Source organism: Oryctolagus cuniculus, chromosome X (assembly GCF_964237555.1).
Source record: "Oryctolagus cuniculus chromosome X, mOryCun1.1, whole genome shotgun sequence".
In the NCBI taxonomy this organism is placed as follows: Eukaryota; Metazoa; Chordata; class Mammalia; order Lagomorpha; family Leporidae; genus Oryctolagus; species Oryctolagus cuniculus.
This window is the reverse complement of record NC_091453.1, coordinates 9,192,917-9,214,769: the sequence shown is the minus strand read 5'-3', so window position 1 is coordinate 9,214,769 and position 21,853 is coordinate 9,192,917. Positions and strand designations below refer to the sequence as shown.

Sequence of the window (21,853 nt, the reverse complement as noted above, 5' to 3'; positions counted from 1 at the left end):
TTCCACTGGGATCTCACTCGTGGAGATCTTTCATTTACGTTTTTTTTTTTCCCCCAGAGTGTCTTGGCTTTCCATGCCTGAAATACTCTCATGGGCATTTCAGCCGGATCTGCATGCCTTAAGGGCTGATTATGAGGCCAGAGTGCTGTTAGGACATTTGCCATTCTATGGGTCTTCTGTGTATCTCACTTCCCATGTTGGATCATTCTCTCCCTTTTTGATTCTATCAGCTAGTATTTGCAGACACTATTCTTGTTTATGTGCTCCCTTTGGTTCTTAGTCCTATCATTATGATCAATTGTGAACAGAAATTGATCACTGGGACTAGTGAGATGGCATTGGTACATGCCACCTCGATGGGATTGAATTCGAATCCCCTGGTATGTTTCTAACTCTACTGTTTGAGGTAAGTTAGCTTGAGCATGTCCCAAATTGCACATCTCTTCCCTCTCTTATTCCCACTCTTATATTTAACAGCGATCACTTTTCAGTTAAGTTTCAGCACTTAAGAAGAATTGTGTATTGATTACAGTATTCAAGCAAAAGTATTAAGTAGAACAACTAAACAAAAAATAAATACTAAGAGGGATAACATATTAAGCTGCTCATCAACAGTCAGGGTGAGGGCTGATCAAGTCACCGTTTCTCATAGTGTTCGTTTCACTTTAACAGGTTTCCTTTTTGGTGCTCAGTTTGTTGTCACCTATCAAGGAGAACAAGTGGTATTTGTCCCTTTGGGATTGGCTTATTTCACTCAACATAATGTTTTCCAAATTCCTAACAGGGATCACTTTTCAGTTAAAATTTAAACGCCTAAGTACAATTGTGTGTTAATTACAGAGTTCAACCAATGGTACTAGAACAACAACAAAAAAATACTAAAATGGTACCGGCAATGACTTCTTGGAAAACACCCCAGAAGCACAGGCAGTCAAAGCCAAAATCAACTATTGGGATTGCATCAAATTGAGAAGTTTCTGTACTGCAAAAGAAACAGTCAGGAAAGTGAAGAGGCAACCGACAGAATGGGAAAATATATTTGCAAACTATGCAACTGATAAAGGGTTGATAACCAGAATCTACAAAGAAATCAAGAAACTCCACAACATCAAAACAAAAAACCCACTTAAGAGATGGGCCAAGGAACTCAATAGACATTTCTCCAAAGAGGAAATCCAAATGGCCAACAGACACATGAAAAAATGTTCAAGATCACTAGCAATCAGGGAAATGCAAATCAAAACCACAATGAGGTTCCACCTCATCCCAGTTAGAATGGCTCACATTCAGAAATCTACTAACACTAGATGCTGGAGAGGATGTGGGGAAAAAGGAACACTAACCCACTGTTGGTGGGAATGCAAACTGGTCAAGCCACTATGGAAGTCAGTCTGGAGATTCCTCAGAAACTGAAGATAACCCTACCATTCAACCCAGCCATCCCACTCCTTGGAATTTACCCAAAGGAAATTAAATTGGCAAACAAAAAAGCAGTCTGCACATTAATGTTTATTGCAGCTCAATTCACAATAGCTAAGACCTGGAACCAACCCAAATGCCCATCAACAGTAGACTGGATAAAGAAATTATGGGACATGTACTCTATAGAATACTATACAGCAGTCAAAAACAACGAAACCCGGTCATTTGCAACAAGATGGAGGAATTTGGAAAACATCATGCGGAGTGAATTAAGCCAGTCCCAAAGGGACAAATATCATATGTTCTCCCTGATTGGCGACAACTAACTGAGCACCAAAGGGGAAACTTGTTGAAGTGAAATGGACACTATGAGAAACAGTGACCTGATCAGCTCTTGTCCTGACGGTTGATGTACAGTGTAATACTTTATCCATTTTAGTATTTTTTTTTGTTCTAGTACCATTGGTTGAACTCTGTAATTAACACACATTTGTATTTTACAATATATCATATACTAATATCATATGCTAATAAACGTGCACTTGAAGGGATAATCATAAACAGACAATAAATAAGAGGAATGCCCGTGTACACATACCATCCTGTCTAGTAGACATTACTTTGAAGTTTTTTGTTGTCCCATAACAACCATGAACCCCAATGTCCCTGTCAGAGCCATTCAATATCATGAATTCTGTTAAACACATCTTTGCTTTTATTTATAGTTTTACAACATAACACAGTTAAACTAAACTAAAAACTGCAAGCAAAATTTTGCTTGATTTTGCTTTTTTTTGAAATTTTAATTAGTGGAATCATACTGGTGTTTTCTGCTGTGGACTTTCTTTCTTCACTCTGATACCTTAGTACATTACTGAGATTAGGACACACAAATGCCTATGCATTTACTCCGTTTTTTCACCATCAAATAATATCAATTTTATAAGTACACCACGATTTACAGTATTCCATTTTGATATATGCATTTTTATAGGTTTTTTTTTGTCATCACAAAGGGTAATCTTAAGAGCAATCTTTTGCATGTTTCAAATATGTACAAGAGTTTGGAGGGGATATGTCTATAAGTGGAATTACTGGGTAATTTAGTTGGTACTACCAATGTATTTTCCAAATTATTGTCCCACATCTCTGCTTAGTATTGTCATTATTTTTATCATTCTTGTTACTGTATATAATTTCATTTCAACATTTTCTTAATTTTAATAGACATTTCATTTGTATTCCCCCTTCTATGAAAATACTGATCATGTTATTTGCATCTTTCCTTTTGTCATTTTCTAAATGACTTTTTTTTAAAAAAAGATTTATTTATTTGAAAAGCAGAGTTACAGAGAGAGAAGGAGGGAGGGAGAGAGGGAAGGAGGGAGGGAGGGGGAGAGAGGGAGAGGGAGAGGGAGAGAGAGAGAGATCTTCCAACCACAGGTTCACTTCCCAAATGGTCACAATGGTCAGGAATGGGCAGGCCGAAATCAGGAGCCAGGAGCTTCTTCCGGGTCTCCCACATGGGTACAGGGACCCAAGGACCTTGGCCATCCTCCACTGTTTTCCCAGATACATTAGCACAGAGCTGGATTAGAAGTGGAGCAGCATCGCTTCTTGGCCTTTTGGCTAAGATCAAGTGTAGAAGTGGAGCAGCCAGGACTTGAACTGGCACCCATATGGGATGCCAGCCCTGCTGGCTGTGGCTTAATCCACTGTGCTACAGCATCGGCCCCTCTTGCTGATTCCTGATAGTGTTTATATACTCTGAAAGCCACAGTAGTCTGTTCTTCAGTTATCAGAGTTACAAATATCATTTCCCACCAATGCTTGTCTTTCCACATTTTTATTGTATCTTGGTGTTCTTAAATTTTATGCATGAAATTATCAATATTATTCTTAACAGTTTACATTTCTATGTTTAGTTTAAGAAGTTCTTCCTGATCCAGTGGTCATAAGGATTTATTCATTATTTATTCAAAAAATTAAAGTATCATCATGATCAATCTGGAATTGATTTTTGCATATGGATAATGTCTCTACTTTTATATTTTTTCCCATATAGTCTCCTTACCATTGGAGACTCCTTACCATCTAATGAATAGAACAGGCATGCCCCAGCGATCTATAGCGCCTCTCTTTTATATATCAAGTTTCCATCTACATATGGACTATTTTTTGGCCCACTTAGCCCTGAGCCAATACCAAAGTGTTTTAAGACATTTTTAAAGGACAAAGCTAAGACCATCTTTCATTTATTAAGTTAAGATGAATTGGAGTTACATGCCACCTTGATGGGATTGAATTGGAATCCCCTGGTATGTTTCTAACTCTACCATTTGAAGTAAGTCAGCTTGAGCATGTCCCGAATTGCACATCTCTTCCCTCTCTTATTCCCACTCTTACATTTAACAGTGATCACTTTTCAGTTAAGTTTCAGCACTTAAGAAGAATTGTGTATTGATTACAGTATTCAACCAATTGTATTAAGTAGAACAAACAAAAAAAAATACTAAGAGGGATAACATATCAAGTTGCTCATCAATAGTCAGGGTGAGGGCTGATCAAGTCACCTTTTCTCCTAGTGTTCATTTCACTTTAACAGGTTTCCTTTTTGGTGCTCAGTTAGTTGTCACCTATCAAGGAGAACAAGTGGTATTTGTCCCTTTGGGATTGCCTTATTTCACTCAACATAATGTTTTCCTAATTCCTAACAGGGATCACTTTTCAGTTAAAATTTAAACACCTAAGAATAATTGTGTGTTAATTATAGAGTTCAACCAATGGTACTAGAACAGAAAAGAATACTAAAATGGATAAAGTATTTCATTGTACATCAACCGTCAGGACAAGAGCTGATCAAGTCACTGTTTCTCATAGTGTCCATTTCACTTCAACAAGTTTCCCCCTTGGTGCTCAGTTAGTAGTCACCGATCAGGGAGAACATATGATATTTGTCCCTTTGGGACTGGCTTAATTCACTCCGCATGATGTTTTCCAAATTCCTCCATCTTGTTGCAAATGACCGGGTTTCGTTGTTTTTGACTGCTGTATAGTATTCTATAGAGTACATGTCCCATAATTTCTTTATCCAGTCTACTGTTGATGGGCATTTGGGTTGGTTCCAGGTCTTAGCTATTGTGAATTGAGCTGCAATAAACATTAATGTGCAGACTGCTTTTTTGTTTGCCAATTTAATTTCCTTTGGGTAAATTCCAAGGAGTGGGATGGCTGGGTTGAATGGTAGGGTTATCTTCAGTTTCTGAGGAATCTCCAGACTGACTTCCATAGTGGCTTGACCAGTTTGCATTCCCACCAACAGTGGGTTAGTGTCCCTTTTTCCCCACATCCTCGCCAGCATCTGTTGTTGGTAGATTTCTGAATGTGAGCCATTCTAACCGGGGTGAGGTGAAACCTCATTGTGGTTTTGATTTGCATTTCCCTGATTGCTAGTGATCTTGAACATTTTTTCATGTGTCTGTTGGCCATTTGGATTTCCTCTTTTGAAAAATGTCTTGGCCCATTTCTTAAGTGGGTTGTATGTTTTGATGTTGTGGAGTTTCTTGATCTCTTTGAAGGTTCTGGTTATCAACCCTTTATCTGTTGCATAGTTTGCAAATATTTTTTCCCATTCTGTCGGTTGTCTCTTAACTCTCCTGACTGTTTCTTTTGCAGTACAGAAACTTCTCAATTTGATGCAATCCCAATAGTTAATTTTGGCTTTGACTGCCTGTGCTTCTGGGGTGTTTTCCAAGAAGTCATTGCCAGTACCTATATCTTGCAGGGTTTTTCCAATGCTCTCTAATAATTTTATGGTGTCAGGTCGTAGATTTAAGTCTTTAATCCATGTTGAGTGAATTTTTGTGTAAGGTGAAAGGTAGGGGTCTTGCTTCATGATTCTGCACGTGGAAATCCAGTTTTCCCAGCACCATTTATTGAATAGACTGTCCTTACTCCAGGAATTGGTTTTGGATCCTTGATCAAATATGAGTTGGCTGTAGCTGTTTGGATTGATTTCTGGTGTTTCAATTCTGTTCCATTGGTCTATCCATCTGTTTCTGTACCAGTACCATGCTGTTTTGATTACAACTGCCCTGCAGTATGTCCTGAAATCTGGTATTGTGATGCCTCTAGCTTTGTTTTTGTTGTCCAAGATTGCTTTAGCTATTCGAGGTCTCCTGTGTCTCCATATGAATTTCAGCATCATTTTTTCCAGATCTGAGAAGAAGGTCTTCGGTATCTTGATTGGTATTTCATTGAATGTATAAATTGCTTTTGGGAGAATGGACATTTTGATGATATTGATTCTTCCAATCTATGAGCATGGAAGATTTTTCCATTTTTTGGTATCCTCTTCTATTTCTTTCTTTAAGGTTTTGTAATTTTCATCGTAGAGATCTTTAACGTCCTTGGTTAAGTTTATTCCAAGGTATTTGATTGTTTTTGTAGCTATTGTGAATGGGATTGATCTTAGAAGTTCTTCCTCAGCCGTGGCATTGTCTGTGTATACAAAGGCTGTTGATTTTTGTGCATTGATTTTATATCCTGCTACTTTGCCAAACTCTTCTATGAGTTCCAATAGTCTCTTAGTAGAGTTCTTTGGGTCCCCTAAGTAAAGAATCATATCATCTGCAAAGAGGGATAGTTTGAATTCTTCCTTCCCAATTTGTATCCCTTTAATTTCTTTTTCTTGCCTAATAGCTCTGGCTAGAACTTCCAGAACTATATAGAATAGCAGTGGTGAGAGTGGGCATCCCTGTCTGGTACCAGATCTCAGTGGAAATGCTTCCAGCTTTTCCCCATTCAATAGGATGTTGGGTGTGGGTTTTTCATAGATTGCTTTGATTGTATTGAGGAATGTTCCTTCCAAACCCAGTTTGCTTAGAGTTTTCATCATGAACGGGTGTTGTATTTTGTCAAATGCTTTCTCTGCGTCTATTGAGATAATCATATGGTTTTTCTTCTGCAGTCTGTTAATGTGGTGTCTTACATTGATTGTTTTGCGCAAATTAAACCATCCCTGCATACCAGGGATAAATCCCACTTGGTCTGGGTGGATGATCTTTCTGATGTGTTGTTGCATTCTATTGGCGAGAATTTTATTGAGGATTTTTGCATCTATGTTCATCAGGGATATTGGTCTGTAATTCTCTTTCAGTGCTGCATCTTTTTCCGGCTTAGGAATTAAGGTGATGCTGGCTTCACAGAAAGAATTTGGGAGGATTCCCTCTTCTTCGATTGTTCTGAATAGTTTGAGAAGAATTGGAGTCAGTTCTTCTTTAAATGTCTGGTAGCATTCAGCAGTGAATCCATCTGGTCCTGGGCTTTTCTTTGTTGGGAGGGCCTTTATTACTGTTTCAATTTCTGTCTCAGTTATGGGTCTGTTTAGGTTTTCTATATCTTTCTGGTTCAATTTAGGTAGGTTGCATGTGTCCAGGAATCTATCCATTTCTGATAGGTTTCCCTGTTTGCTGGCATACAAGTCCTTGAGTATATCTGCTCTTTCAATATCAACCACTAACCTGGCTGCTGTATCAGTGAGAATTTTGCTTTGATAATTTCCGAAAGTTTGCTTGTAATTTGACTTTCAAATCTACGTTTCTGGCATATAAATTCATTTTTCTTGTGAAATGAATGTAGTTTTATAGGTTTCCTTTTTGTTGAGCATTGCTAGGTGTTATTGCAAGAGCAATTTCATAGTAGCCATATTGCTATTTATAGAAATTACTGACTGGTGTGCTTTTTTTCTTTGTATTGCTAAATGGTGAATTTATCATGGAAATTCACTGCTACCCCTGAAAAACATCCTAGCTGATGGATATTTGATGTTGGAGAATTATAAATAGGACATTAATGTTTATTTTGTGCTTACTGTATAATGGGTACTGTTCTAGTTGCTTTCACATCTGTTGACTAATTCAACTCTCTTACCAACATTATCCTGAATGTTTTTATCCACATTTTCTATATCAGGAAAGTGACATTAGTAGACTAGCTTGCTTTGGTTCCTGCTGGTAACAAATTGCAATCTGGAATACAAACCAAACCTTCTGACCCCAAGCCCAGTTGATTTTGTTTAAGGTTGCGAAAGTAACACATCCTTCATATTTATTTTTTATTTATACAATAAAAATTATTCTATAATAAAATAATATAAAAATATAGTGTTTGAATAATGGGGAATTTATTGAAAATAACTCCCTATTTCCCTTTTTTAGCCTCTGGCAAGTATAATTCTATTTTCTGTTACTGTGATGGACTATTTTTAATACCTTATGTAAGTGGAATCATGTAGTATTGATCTTTTGTTGACTGGATTATTTCCCTTATCATAATTTCCTCCAGATTTATCCATATTGTGGTCAGATCTCCTTCCATTTTAAGGCAGAGTAATATTTCATTTTTTTCATATGCCACATTTTCTTTATGTATTTTTCTGCCAACCAACCTTTAGGTTGTTTTCATATCTTGTGTATTGTGAGTAATTCTGCAGTGATATGGGATATATTTCTTTAAGATTCTGAATTCAATTGTTTTGGATATATGCCCAGAGGTTAGATTGCTCAGTCACATGTTAATTCTGTTTTTTATTTTATATTTTGAGGAAGTTCTGTACTGTTTTCCGTACTGACTGACTGTCTTTACATTCCCATCAACCATTAAAAGGGGTTCCTCTTTCTCCACAACCTTGCCAACACTCCCTTTTATTATTATTTTTATAAAACCATCCTATGAGGTGTTAAGTGATATCTCATTGTGTTTTTTATTTGCATTTCCCTGATGATCAATAATATTTGACACCCTTTCATATATTTTGTGATCATTCTTATTTCTCCTTTGGAGAAGTGTCTGTTCAAGTCCTTCACTGATTTTAAAAAATTGTGTTATCTTAGTGTTTTTTTTTTTTTGCCATCAAATTGGAGGAGTTTGTTATATGCTCTGAATATTAACTGCCAGATAAATGTTGAGCAAATGTTTTCTCCTGTTAAATAGGTTGCCTTTGCACGTGTTTGTTATTTTTTAAAGATATATTTATTTATTTGAAAGGCAGAGTTACAGGGAGGCAGAGGCAGAGGCAGAGGCAGAGGCAGAGAGAGAGAGAGAGAGAGAGAGAGTCTTCCATCCACTGGTTCACTCCACAAGTGCTGCAACTGCTGGAGCTGCACCGATCAAGCTGCTTTAGATCAAGCCGGGAGCCAGAAGCTTCTTTCTGGGTCTCCCACATGGGTGCAGGAGCCCAAGGATTTGGGCCATCTTCTAATGCTTCCCCAGGCAGAGAGTTGGATAAGAAGTGGAGCAGCAGGGACTCGAAATGGCACCCTTATGGGATGTGGGCACTACAGGCGTCAGCTATACCTGCTACACCATAGCTCTGGCCCCTTTATTTATTATTAACTGTGCAATAGCTTTTTAGTTTGCTATGCTACAGTCCTAATTGTCTATTTTTTGCTTTTACTGCCTTGAATAGTTAATAACATAGTATTACATACTTAAAAATTGGATACTTAACTAGATCTCATAATGAAATTTCTTCCTACACATAACCACAAAGGGACTTTTGAAAGCGATGGATATTTATTACCTTGATTATGGTGATGATGTACAGACGTGGTCATATGTCTAAACTGATTAAATTGTATACATTAGAATGTGCAGTTTTTTGGTGGCCAGGTGCTGCAGTGTAGCAGGTTAAAGCCCCATCCTGCAGCACCCATAACTCATATAGGTACCGGTTCTAGTCCCGGCTGCTCCACTTCTGATCCAGCTGCTTGCTAATGTGACTGGGAAAGCAGCAGAGGATGGCCCAAGTCCTCATGCCTCTGCACCCATGTGGAGACCTGGAAGAAGCTCCTGGCTTATGGCTACACAACAGCTCAGCTCTGGCTATTGTGGCCATTTGGGGAGTGAACCAGTGGATGGAAGACTTCTCCCTCTCTCTGTCCCTATCTTTCTCTGTAGCTATGTCTTTCAAATAAATAGAATACATCTTTGTTTAAAAAATAATTAAAGAATGTGAAGTTTTTGTAGATCATTTATGTATCAATAAAGCATTTTTAAAAGCTTTTATGTATTTATGAGAGGCAGAATTGCAGACAGTGAGAGGGGGAGAGAGAGAAAGGTCTTCCATCCACTGGTTCACTCCCTAAATGGCTACATTGGTTGGAGCTGAGCTAATCCGAAGCCAGGAGACAGGGGCTTCATCCAGGTCTGTTCTGTAGGTGCGGGGGCCCAAGCACTTGGATCATCCTCCACTGTTTTCCCAGGCCACAGCAGGGAGCTGCATCAGAAGAAGAGCAGGCAGGACACAAACTGGCACCCACATGTGATGCTGGCAACACAGGTGGAGGCTTAGCCTACTATATACCACAGTGCCAGCCCCTCAATAAAGCATTTTTTAAATTCTGTAAATATTTCTTAATTGTTAAAAGATATTGTTACAGACATTGTTCATAATGTTGTTTCATTCTCCTTACAGTATGACTCAGGTAATAAAGCCATTCAAAGGTTAATACCAGAAATCCCTTTATTGCTTTAACCAATTGATCTAAAATGATAGTAGTCTGATTTACCCTTATATTGGGCGTTATGGTTTGAATAAATGCCCCCAAATTCATGTGTTGGAAGCTCCATCCTCAGTGCAACAGTGTTCAGGGATGGGGCCTAATGGGAGGTGTTTAGCTCATGAGAGCTTTGCCCTCATGCTTGGATTGATGCTGTTACAAAACTGCCTTGTGGGAGTGGGCTTTCCCTCTTCCTTTTGGCATGTGAGGATGCAGGAAGAAAGTTCTCATCAGATTCTAGTGCCCTCATCTTAGCCTTCCCAGCCTACAGAATTTTGGGAAATAAATTTCTATCCTTAACAAATTATCTGGTCTCAGGTATTCTGCTTTAGCTCTGTAAATTGAGGAAGATACTTGGGGAAGGTTCTCATGGCTCCAGCCCAAGGTGAAGTGCCTGGCTAAGGGTAAGTGAGACAGGAACAGTGCCCATTTATGACGTTAGTGTTCAAGAAAAATGACGACTGTTATCTGTGTCCTAGGTGAAGGATATCTGCAAATTCAGAGTAGTGGTTAATAGACCACTTCGGTTCATTAGCACTTCAGATTTTCACTTTGAAGTAGCATATGGCCTAGAACCTGGAAATAACCCCTGATGATCGATCATCCTTGGAAGGAGGGGGTCTTTTATGGAATAATACCTGCTGTTATATCCAGGGCTGAAAGGAAAATTTGAAAGCACGAAACTTTCTAAGATAAAGATTATATAACCCTTATGTCTTTTAGGACTTAATTGACAGGAAATTCAGTACTAAATTTAATGCTAAATTCTCAGTAAAATGCTAGTTGCTTGAGTTACCCTTGCATTTGGTGCTATGGTTTGAATTAGGCCAGTGTATTTGCAAGGAGGTAAAGTAGGTACCAGATCATAGCTAAACTTATGGTGTTAAATTTAGTAGTTAGGAATTTTCCCTAAAATTGATAGGAGACCACTGAATGTTAAGTAAGGGAATAGTATGGTACTTTGTACTTTAAGTGTTGTTCAGTTTCATTTTGGGGGATAAATCAGGGCAGGAAAATCCAGAAATCAATAACAAAACACAGTTGTTGCAATAATCTTTTGAAAAGGGTTCAGACCTGTACTATGGCATTGCTATAAGTTCCTGGAGATAGTCAATGGGGGGTGATAAAGAAGGGTCTGGATTTTTGGCTTATACAGTTTAATAGATCTAGGGGCTATTTGAAGAGATTAGGGAAGGCAGACAATTGATAAGGTAGGTGTGAATTGAAGAAGGCTTTGCTATGGTGATACAAGCTCTAAAGAAGAGAGAAAAGCATTTTTCAAACTTTAACATGCATGGGTAACAGCTGGTGATCTTTATTTGGTAGATTCTAATTCAGTCAGATTGTATCTTATGTTAAGTGATAGTGTTGCTACTGACCCTCAAAACTTTGAATAGCAAGACCATTGTCTCTCATGCCTTCTAAATGCTTAATCTTTGCTTCTATCTCTTTGGTTCTGCTTTGTTTGGTTCTATACCTTGACTTATTTTTTCTGGGTCCATTTAATCAGCAGCTCATTATAGATGGTACTTTATGATTCCACAATGGAATGTGACTTTTATATATTGTCCTTGTGCTAAAATTATTGATTTGGGAATCATACGTTTGTTGTAGTAGATTGGGTTGGTGTGCTGCTCCTGGGTCCTTGGGTTTTATCTTTGCAATGAAGATTTTCAATTATATTTTTGTGACTAAAGGTTTTTTCTGGAATCCAGGGCCTGTTCTACCCATTTTCCCAGCAGTGGAGAAGATGCAGCATAGCAGCCTTTGACCAAGTACTGATGGCAATTGATGTCTGTCTAAGCTTCCTCACCTCTCATGTTGGATAGCTCTGAAGTTACTCTAGTACATAATTTCCTATAGTTCCCCAGTAGGCTTTACTCCTAGTTATCCGCAGTCATAACTTGTTTGAAAATTCACCCTCCATTGGTTAGTTTTTCTTCTCTGTCTCACTTTACTACTCCTTTCTTTGTGTTTCCTGGGATCACCTCCAAAATAAAATGCTTTTGTGGGGAACTCAAAGACATTGCTGGATGTCAAAACATATGAAGCCACCAGCAAAGTGTGTGAGAATGAAACCATGGGGAATATTAACTATAAGTGAAAATAAGTTCAGAAAAACAATAGCCAAGGATGCAGAATGAAAACCAGGGTAGTCCCACCTTCTAACCAGTTCTTTCTACTGGATTCTTGACCTAGGTATCCAACTATCTTCTGGGCAACTCAGTTTTGACATGATGGTTTCTATGAGGACATCTGAGAGTCATCTTTCACTCACCCCTCTTATATCCTAAAATCCACTGAACGCCACTAAAAATAACTGCTTTTACATCCTGCATAGCTATGAAATCCAGCCATCTACTTCCTTTTACTCTTTACTGTTACTGCTCTGGCTGATGCCACCATTTAATGCCTGCAAAGGCCCCAAACTTTTTCCTCTACTTCCAGTTTTAGCCCCTTTCACAAGTTCTTCATAATGTAGTCATACCAGTCATATGACTGTCTTTGAACGAGGTTCGGGGCTCTCCATTCCTTTCTGGATAAATTTCAGACTCCTTGACAGGACAAATGTACTCAGACCTGTATGTTCTGCTTTGGATCACTTCTTTGATCTGAACATTCTAAGCCCCAGCCATCTTGAGTTGCATTCTCTCTTCCTCCTTGCTTTTGTGTTCATTTATAACAAGTTCCTCTTCTGCAACTCCCTCTCATGGTCCCTTCCCTGGGTGAGTTGACTACTTCTTCCAAGCTTAATTTGAATGTCATTTCCTGTGGGAGTCTTTCCTAATCTCCAAAGTCTGGAGCTTGAGCCCCCTGTTATTGCATTATCTTTTTTAATGTTTTGTGACACTCCCACTCTATAATCATCTTGGAACTACACTGCTTTGTCCTCAGCTTATAGATTTTCTTGAGTTTGGATACTTTTTTAAGTTATTCATTTTTATATTCATATCATCTATAATGAAGTAAGTTTACCATAATTTGAATGAATGAAGGAAATGACAGCTTTAAATGCTACAGAAAATTCAAACAAGACAAGAATGCAAATAACTAAATATGGTTTCTGTAACTAGGAAATTATCAGCATCTTTAGTGAGTTCAGCTATGCTTCAATATATATTATAGTATTTGAGATGTTTTGAAGGTCAGCAATGAATTGTGATTCAATCGAAAAAAACAGAATTTTGAGGCAAAAATCATCAGGATGAGAGAGGTGTTTAAGAAGTATTCCATATGTCCATTATGTTCTAGTTAACATTAAGGTGGGTGATAATGTCACAGAAAAAGCATCTTTTCTGCACTGATCATTTATTTTTGTTATTTTGTGTTATTAACTTTATCAGATGAGCAAAAACTAGGAATAACAAGTCCATTATTTCCTGGGCGTGGCTCGTAATATAACTGGGTGGTATATGTTCATACTTCTAGAGAGTGAGAACTCATTAGGCAGTGTCACATCACCACCAAAGGACAAAATGTTTTTGTTTGAGGGAGCTTTAGTAGATTTGAACCTTCGAAAATGTCATTTGTTGGTATGGAGCAGCCCTAACCCACTCCTTTTAGAAACATGGCACTTAGCTTGGGGAATTTACCCATCCTGTCTGTGGAAGTTTTCCAGCTTTTTGATATACAAGATGAAAAAAGGCCCCTGGAGTATGAATTATCTAAGTGGGAAGTGTCAAAATGTGCTCCATTTCAAGTATGCCCGAGGTATCCTTTTCACAAATTTTAGATACTGGTACATTTTATTCATGAAGGGCTTCTCACCAAAATGCTTGGAGCATAGCATGTGAGTGATAAAAATGTTGGCGATATAATGGAAAGATTTTGAATTCTATACAAGGAGCAACTTTTTTGAAGAATTCTCCATTTATATGCCTCTGTGTTTTTAAAATAACAAATGAATTATAAGCAGAAATGCCCATTGAACAATTCTATCTCTCACTTAGATAATCTTGTTAACATGTTTTCTATAGAACAACTTTTATTACTCTAGAGTGAGTAGAGATGTATTTCTTGGGAATGTAATTAAATCAAAATGAGATAAAATTATAAGTAGTCTTAAAGTAACAATACTTTTTCATGCTAATTAAAGCAACTTTGGACTAGAAATAAAATTGCAGGTCACTAGGAATTTATATACTGTATATAATACATATATGTAATAGAATTCTATCATGTTTAAACTATCTGATGATAGCCCCTTGCAACTGAAAAATAATTTATTCATAAATGTATTCATTCAGCAGGTATTAATTGAGTGAGTTCTTTGTGGTAGGCACTGTTCTGTCTACAATGATTATAATACAAAGTAAGACAAAGTTGTTATCTTCAAAGAATTTATATTTGAAGTAAAAAATACATAAACAAATGGATGTAGTGTATATATAATGTCAGATAGTGAAAAGTACTGTGGACAAAAAGGAAGCCTTGTTAGGTGATAGATGTTAACAGATGAAGGGTGTGGCTACAAAATCACTTTATCACCCACATCATTTAAAACATGCAGCATTTCCAGTGCTGAGTCAAACAATTGAAACATACTGGGGCCAGCTTTGTGCTGCAGAGGTTTAAGCTGCAGCCTGTTATGCTGGCATCCCATACAAGAACTGGGTTGAGTCCCAGCTGCTCCACTTCAGATCCAGCTCCCTGCTAATGTGCCTGGGAAAGCAGTGGAAGATGGACCAAGTGCTTGGGCCCCTGCCCACCCACATGGGAGATTTGGATGAAGCTCCTGGCTTCAGCCTGGCCCAGCCTTGGCCATTGCAGCCATTTGGGGAATGACCTCTCTCTCTGACTCTAACCCTTCCTCTCAAATAAACAAATCTTTTAAAAGAACATTGAGGAGAAAGATAATCTCATCTTATATTTCCAACACAAAAATGTAATCCATTTGAAGACTGTCATTAGTTAAAAGTTAAATATGAAGTGTTTTAGAATAGTGGCTAAAAGAATACCTTGTTTCAAAGATGTTTAGACTTATTTCTTAGACGTACAACTTTCTAGAAGAGTAAAAATTTTTACTTTATCATGTCTCAATTTCATTATCTGTAAAATAAGTATTACAATAGTGTTTATTTTGCAGCTTTTTGGCAGTAGTACATGAACATGAACATAAAATCTGAATCAAATAGCCTGATATTACTATGTTTTAATCTTTTGATTTAGAATTCATAATGGTGTTTCTCCTCTTATATTCTCCTATTCATTTTTATATAACCTAAGTAGTCATGAACATAAATTCTTATCAAATCACCATGCAAATGAATTAGAAATGTCTTTATATTTTCTTAGTGTACATCTCAGTTCACATTCATGTCCTAAACAGAATGTGAATCTACATTTCCTTCTTTTCTTCTAGTTAAGAGGATGGTGAAATCAGTAAGAGAAAGTTTTCTGTTATAGATTTTATGACACACTGCACAAAGTGAAGAAAAAATTACATTGTTGATATGCTGTAGTGTTGGCATGTTGAAGCAACAGAACCTAATTAAGAGTTCTAAAGTACATCCTAAAATTGTCCTGGGAAAATGTCATTATTAGAAATGGTTCATCAAAGTCTCGACGAAGAAAGGCAGTCAGTCTTAGAAAATAAGATTTGTAATTTTTGTCTACTATATAACAAGGAGTTTCCATTATTTTAAACTTCTAGTATTTCCTTAGGGGTAATACAGTTTTCAAGAAGAGTTCTTTAAAAATTTTATTTACTCCTTTGAAAGTCAAAGTTGAGGGAGAGAAGAGAGAGAGAGAGACAGACAGACACTAAGAAATCTTCTATCAGCTCATTCATTCCTCAGATGGCCACAATGGCCCGGGGTTGGGCCAGATCAAAACTAAAAGCCAGGAGTTTCATCCAGATCTCCCACGCTGGTGACAGGGACCCAAATACTTGGGTCATCTTCCTCTACTTTCCCAGGCCATCAGCAGGGAGCTGGATCAGAAGTGGAGTAGCCAGGAATTGAATCAGTACCCATATGGGATGCTGGCACTGCAGACGTCTGCTTTACCTGCTCCGCCACAATGCTGGTCCCTCAAGAAGAATTTCAAGTCATAAAGGTATAAATACAGTACACAGGTTAATCAACGTGATAGCAATGAAAGAAATTCTCAAAACTGTCTAGGTTCTCTCAATATTTTACTAAAAATATTTATTTTAAAACTCAAATTTAATTATATTTTATGAAATAATTAGAATAACAAGCACTTCCCTTTTCAGGAATATCAAAAATGTGAAGAGAAAGAGAAGAATTATACACTATAATTTGTGAGCTATGACACCCAACAAAAACATATTCTATATAAGCTTAACTTAATGGTTTGGGAATTTATTTTATATTTTAAATTTAACAATTTTGTATATTTCCACATATATATTCTGTGCAGAACAGTACAGAAAATGCTACAATAATGTTTTGGTTGTACCCATATTTATCTCCATTTCCCTAAATAACATGGTTTTATTCTTACTTCTTGATTTCTTAAATTTGAATATATTGATTGACATCCCAGAAAGGAAAATGAAGAGCTCTTTTTTCTTTGCATCCACACACATTGAAAGTTCCTGTCATTCTATCCTCCCAATGTATTTATAGCATAAGGTTGTACAATCTTCAGTGTTTATATTAGTAAAATGATACCAACACTATCTCTGAGCTACATAATATATTTTTCTTCCTTTTCTTCCTTTTTCTTGAAAGATATATTTTCTTTTGGAAACTAATAGTTGCCTTGTATTGTGGTTGCATAATTTTGTATGTAGTTGTTACTAGCTTAGCTACTTCCCCTAATTGTCTAAATATTCTTTAATGCATTCAAGCTTATCAGGAATTTTAAGGTCTTTTTCAGAATTCTCTACAAATTGGACTGATTACTCTTCAAGCCGGGTGCATGTGGGTCATTTGAGGATATCTTTGTCTCTGGTTTCTCTGTTTCCTGTGTTATGTTTCTTCCTCTGTTCTAGTTTACACCCTTCCCTTTGGTATAACATATATTTCAGGAGCTAATTGAGAAACAGATGCTAAGAAGTAAACTTCTGGGTTTTTGTGTATTTGAAAAAGCCTTTACTTAACTGATAGTTTGGCTAATTATAGAATTACAAGTTAGATATGGTATTCCTTTGAAAGTTTAAAGGCATTCCTGCGTTGCTTTCTAGCTGCTTATGTTTCTGTTCACAAATCTGAAATGCTCTCTTTTCAACCCTTTGTATATGACACGAGTTTCTTCTTTCTCTGAAAGCTCCTTGTATCTTCAATTTCTGAAAACTCTATGGTACTGTTCCATTGCTGAAGACCTATTTTAATCTGTTGTGCTGCGAACTTGGCAAATCCCTTCAATCTGGAAATCCACCTGAAAAGTATTCTTGAATTTTGAAATATTGAATTTTATGTTTCGATGATTTGCTCTCCTCCATTTTATTTATTTCTGGAACTCTATTACAGTTACTCATGTTGAATGCTGAAATTCTTGATCCTCTACTTTGCCTATCTTGTCTTTTAAAAAAAAAAAAGATTATTTATTTGAAAGTGAGAGTTACACAGAGAGAGGAGAGGCAGAGAGAGAGAGACAGAGAGAGAGGTCCTCCATCCGCTGGTTCACTCCCCAATTGGCTGCAATGGCCGGAGCTCCACCAAACCGAAGCCAGGAGCCAAGAGCTTCTTCCAGGTCTCCCACGTGGGTGCAGGGGCCCAAGGACTTGGGCCATCTTCTACTGCTTTCCCAGGCCATAGCAGAGAGCTGGATTGGAAGTGGAGCAGCCAGCGCCCATATGGGATGCTGGCGCTTCAGGCCAGGGCGTTAACCAGCTGTGCGACTGTGCCGGCCCCACCTGTTTTATCTGTATTTTTTTTATTTATCGTATCTTCCAAAATTTTAATTGTTTTTCTGTAATTTCTTTTTTGTTCCCCAGGGATGAGCTAAGAAGTCTCCTGCTGGGGTATGAATGCCTGGCTGCTGTCATTCTGGATCTGACTGTGCAGGGAAGACTGGTGGTTTCTCCGTTCAGTAAGTCAACATCCACTTATTTCTCTGATTTTCCAAATGCTCCTTGTGCCTACCACTTCTCAGTTCTCTTTCTGGCCCCAGAAATTGCATCTCCATGCTTCTCTACCCAGCTCTGTGCTTTAGGAATGTGAACTCTATGAACTTTATCAATCAGGACTGGCTTTAACCAGTGGAAAGAGTGTACTCCTGCATTAAAGGGCACCGGGTGTTCCTTTCATACAACCACAGGTCTCCCTGGGTTCCAGGTCATGGATCTACCCCCATACCCTTTCATCCATGTTACCTGTAGCCACCTCTCGCTCTTGCTAGCTCTGAGTATTTCTCCATCCCATGGATATTGGTTTCCCCTTGTAAAATTAAACAAAACAGAGATACATAGTTATGTGTAAAATGGAAATGCTTTAAAATAATGATATAAGAACTTGAAAAATATATGATAACAAGTGTTTGGAGATGATTATTCTCAAAGAAGAATTTATTTCTTTACAGGGAATTCATCAAAAAATTAAATAGTAGTTTATTTTTAAGTGCATTTAAAATATTATTTCTTTCATAGAATTTAGCTATCCATAACTTGATACAGTATACCAATTGATTAAGGTAAACTGAGAACAAAGAGTATTAACAAAGGTGGGAAACTTTCAAATTGAGGAAGAGGGCCTATAGATTTTGAATACTGCCGTGGAAGTATTTATGTTGTCCGAAGACTCTAGTTCTTCTATCATGTGGTATATAAATCATACTGTTGAATTCTTAGGATAAGTGATGTTAGTGCTATGAAGAATCAGTTTAAGAGGATGCAGTTTTCTACCTCTAGGGCATGTCTAAAAATCCAATATGTTGAACACTGGAAAATACAACTCTTTTACCTTGAAGGCTCTTCATTTTGTCATTGCTGATTATGATCTGTCTGGGTTGGCTGTCTTGGTCAGTTCAATTATCCCAAGAACTATCTCATTACTGGAAATACTCACATGAGATGGGAAGCTCTTTTATTCCTGTGCATGTTGAACATTTAAGCCTTGCTATTGGGTGGGACTATTGAACTCTGCACTCTGCATTGCTCACAGACTATATCATCAAGAATGTATTTCAGAAGTCACATGTGAATTGAGTCATAGAGACAGGAATTGATAAAGAAAAGCATATAGCTTAAATATAATACCTCATCTGCCAAAGATATTTCATTTCTTAATCATTGTATGAGACACCTTTTACATAGTGATCAGATTTGGACTAAAAGGTTCAGCATTTCAAGACTGCTTATTATAGTAATTATTCTCTTAAGTAAAGGTAATAGGGAAAATATCCATATCTAGTGGCATAGGAAAAATACAGTGGTGATTAACCTTAGAAATTTCATTGATAAATTTTCTTATTTCCAGTGTCTCCATGAACTTTATTACTCAGTGTGTGGTGTGTCAGTCAGCAGCTTGGGCATCAACTCTAAAATTGGTAGAAATGCAAATTCTCAATACCCTTTCTGGGCCAATCGAATCAGAATAAGCATTTTAATAAGACCCTTAAGGGGAGCAAGTCAATATTGAGAGAGATATGACTAAAGCATCGTCTGGTAGTCATTGAAACCTTGGCCTCTCATCTCACTCAAGGGGATCATGTAGCGATCTAGTGCCTTCCAAAATGCATCTTGCAGCACAGAATATTTTTTTGCATTTAATCTGAAAGTTATATGGACTAATCTTTTAAAAATATTTATTTGAAAGGCAGAACAACAGAGAGAGGGGGAGGGGTGGAGAGAGACAGACAGAGACAGGGATACCGAGAGAGGAAGAGAGAGATCTTTTCATCCTCTGGTTCATATCCCAAATGACTACATTGGCCAGGGCTGGTCCAGGCTGAGGTCAGGAACGCTGATCTCCATCTGGATCTCCCACATGGGTGGTAGGGACCCAGATACTTTGGCCATCTGCTGCTGCCCTCCCAGCCACTAGTGGGGAGCTGGATCTGTAGCAGAGCAGCTGGGATGAAAGTGGCACTGTGATATGTGATGCCTGCCTTGAAAGTAGCAAAAGCAGTGGCATCACAATGCCAGCCCCTCTATGGACTGATTTTTAACTCAAAGATGTGCCAAGAAGGAATTAATGATAACATGGTAGGTGATGTTATCACATGAAATTGTGTAATTGAGGGTTGCAGGTGGGAGGGACGTTATGGGGGGGAAGCCATTGTAATCCATAAACTATACTTTGGAAATTTATATTTATTAAATAAAAGTTAAAAAATAATAAAAAACAAACAACTTTCTGAATGAGAAAATTTCCTCCATATCTATCTTCCTTTATAGCAACGCATCCATTTTCTATATATGATACTGGCTTTCTTCCTAAGTGAAGTCTAAACTTTCCCCTTCTCTGGAAGATACAGGTCATCTCATTCAGGACCTGAGAAGGTCAAATGAGTTGCTTCTCCCTTCACCTATGTCTAATATGAAGTGCTTGAGACGATCTAATTTACATTGTACTTACAAACAACTATAACACCTTTTAAACGTACTATAGAATGGTTAATGAAATTTTTTGAGAGAATTGTTTTTCCTTACTTTGTTTCACCTTTATATGGAATCCCCGAATATCTAAAATATGCTGGAAGTGATTAGCAGTGATTTCTCTTACAGCTTGAGCCCCCTTTGCTTCAATAAACACATTTTGGTTGTCTACTGTATACCATGAGTAAGAATACAAAGTCTAAATCCCAGTCCTAAGGTTGTTGACAGCCTCTTGTGGAAGGATGTCACAGCTATCATTACAATGCCAAATTATAAGTACTATAATAATATTGGCAATGCGTGATGGAAAATAGAAGAGGGGGCTAATTCTGTCTTGGGAATCAGAGACCGATTCATAAAAGAGAGGACTGCTTTTGGCATCTTGTTTATATATGATTTATGTTACAAATATGCACAAATGTTGGCTTGTGTTCTCAAAAATGCGGTTGAATGAAGCTTTAAATAGAGCCAAGTGTAATATCCTAATATTGGCAAGTTTGATTAGCCTGAACTTGGTCCAAAATGTAACTTGATGGACAAGATTAGATGAAAATGACCTTTGCTATGATTATAAAAGTAAATGGTATACTGAATAGATATGATTGATTACCATGAAAATATTCTATGCAAGCCCTGAAGAGTTGTAATATTTGTTGCAGTGGAGACAGAGGGCATTAGTGGAATAATCACAATGATAACAGCTGACATAGGCATTTACGAAGTGCTTTCATACTCATTATCTTGTTTAATTTTCGCAACAACCCGCGAAGTGGCATTATTTGCATTGCTTAGTTGAAAAAATTGTCAAAGAAGGTGACAGACTCTGGATAACCAACCAAGTCTTTAAAACTGTAAGATTAATATTCTTGCTACTCAAATCAGAACTTTCCATCCTCCATACAAGTCTCTGTCCATTCCAAAGAATATGCAGAACCTTTCCCTCTGCCCTGGAGGCACTGCATTAGTAAGGTTTTCTGAAAATCTGGTTGTGAAAATGTGCTTTGTCTCTAAAACAGAAATTGTTTCTCCTGCCTTTGCACACTCCTTCTTCAGAACTCTTCTTCAGCACTCTGGAGTACCCAGCGCAAGCTGGTGTTTGCAAATGGGAGATAAAATCAGAGTGCAATTGAATCTCCAAGTTTTTAATATGAGCATTAGTGGATGGTAGGACCTTTAAGGAAGATAAAGAATAATATAGGGTCTGATTTGGGGAACTACACTAAGGTTGAAAAACTAGAATGATGGCCACACCAAGCCTCAGTTTTGTGACTTAGGGTAACCTGGACTGGTTTAAGTAGTATGAGTCATCAATAACAGGTTGGGTACACCATACAGTGGCTCTTCTGGAAGTGAAAATCTTGGG

The 21,853-nt window shown here is 37.6% G+C and overlaps 1 long non-coding RNA gene across 1 annotated transcript in view; it reads left to right on the top strand.

Annotated features, from left to right (window-relative positions):
• LOC127484919 (uncharacterized) overlaps positions 1 to 21,853 on the top strand; it is a 695,554-nt gene that overhangs the window by 290,694 nt on the left and 383,007 nt on the right. The window contains exon 4 of the long non-coding RNA XR_011385634.1: positions 17,890 to 17,984. This is a non-coding gene — a long non-coding RNA (uncharacterized lncRNA). The remainder of the gene's footprint in view (positions 1 to 17,889; positions 17,985 to 21,853) is intronic.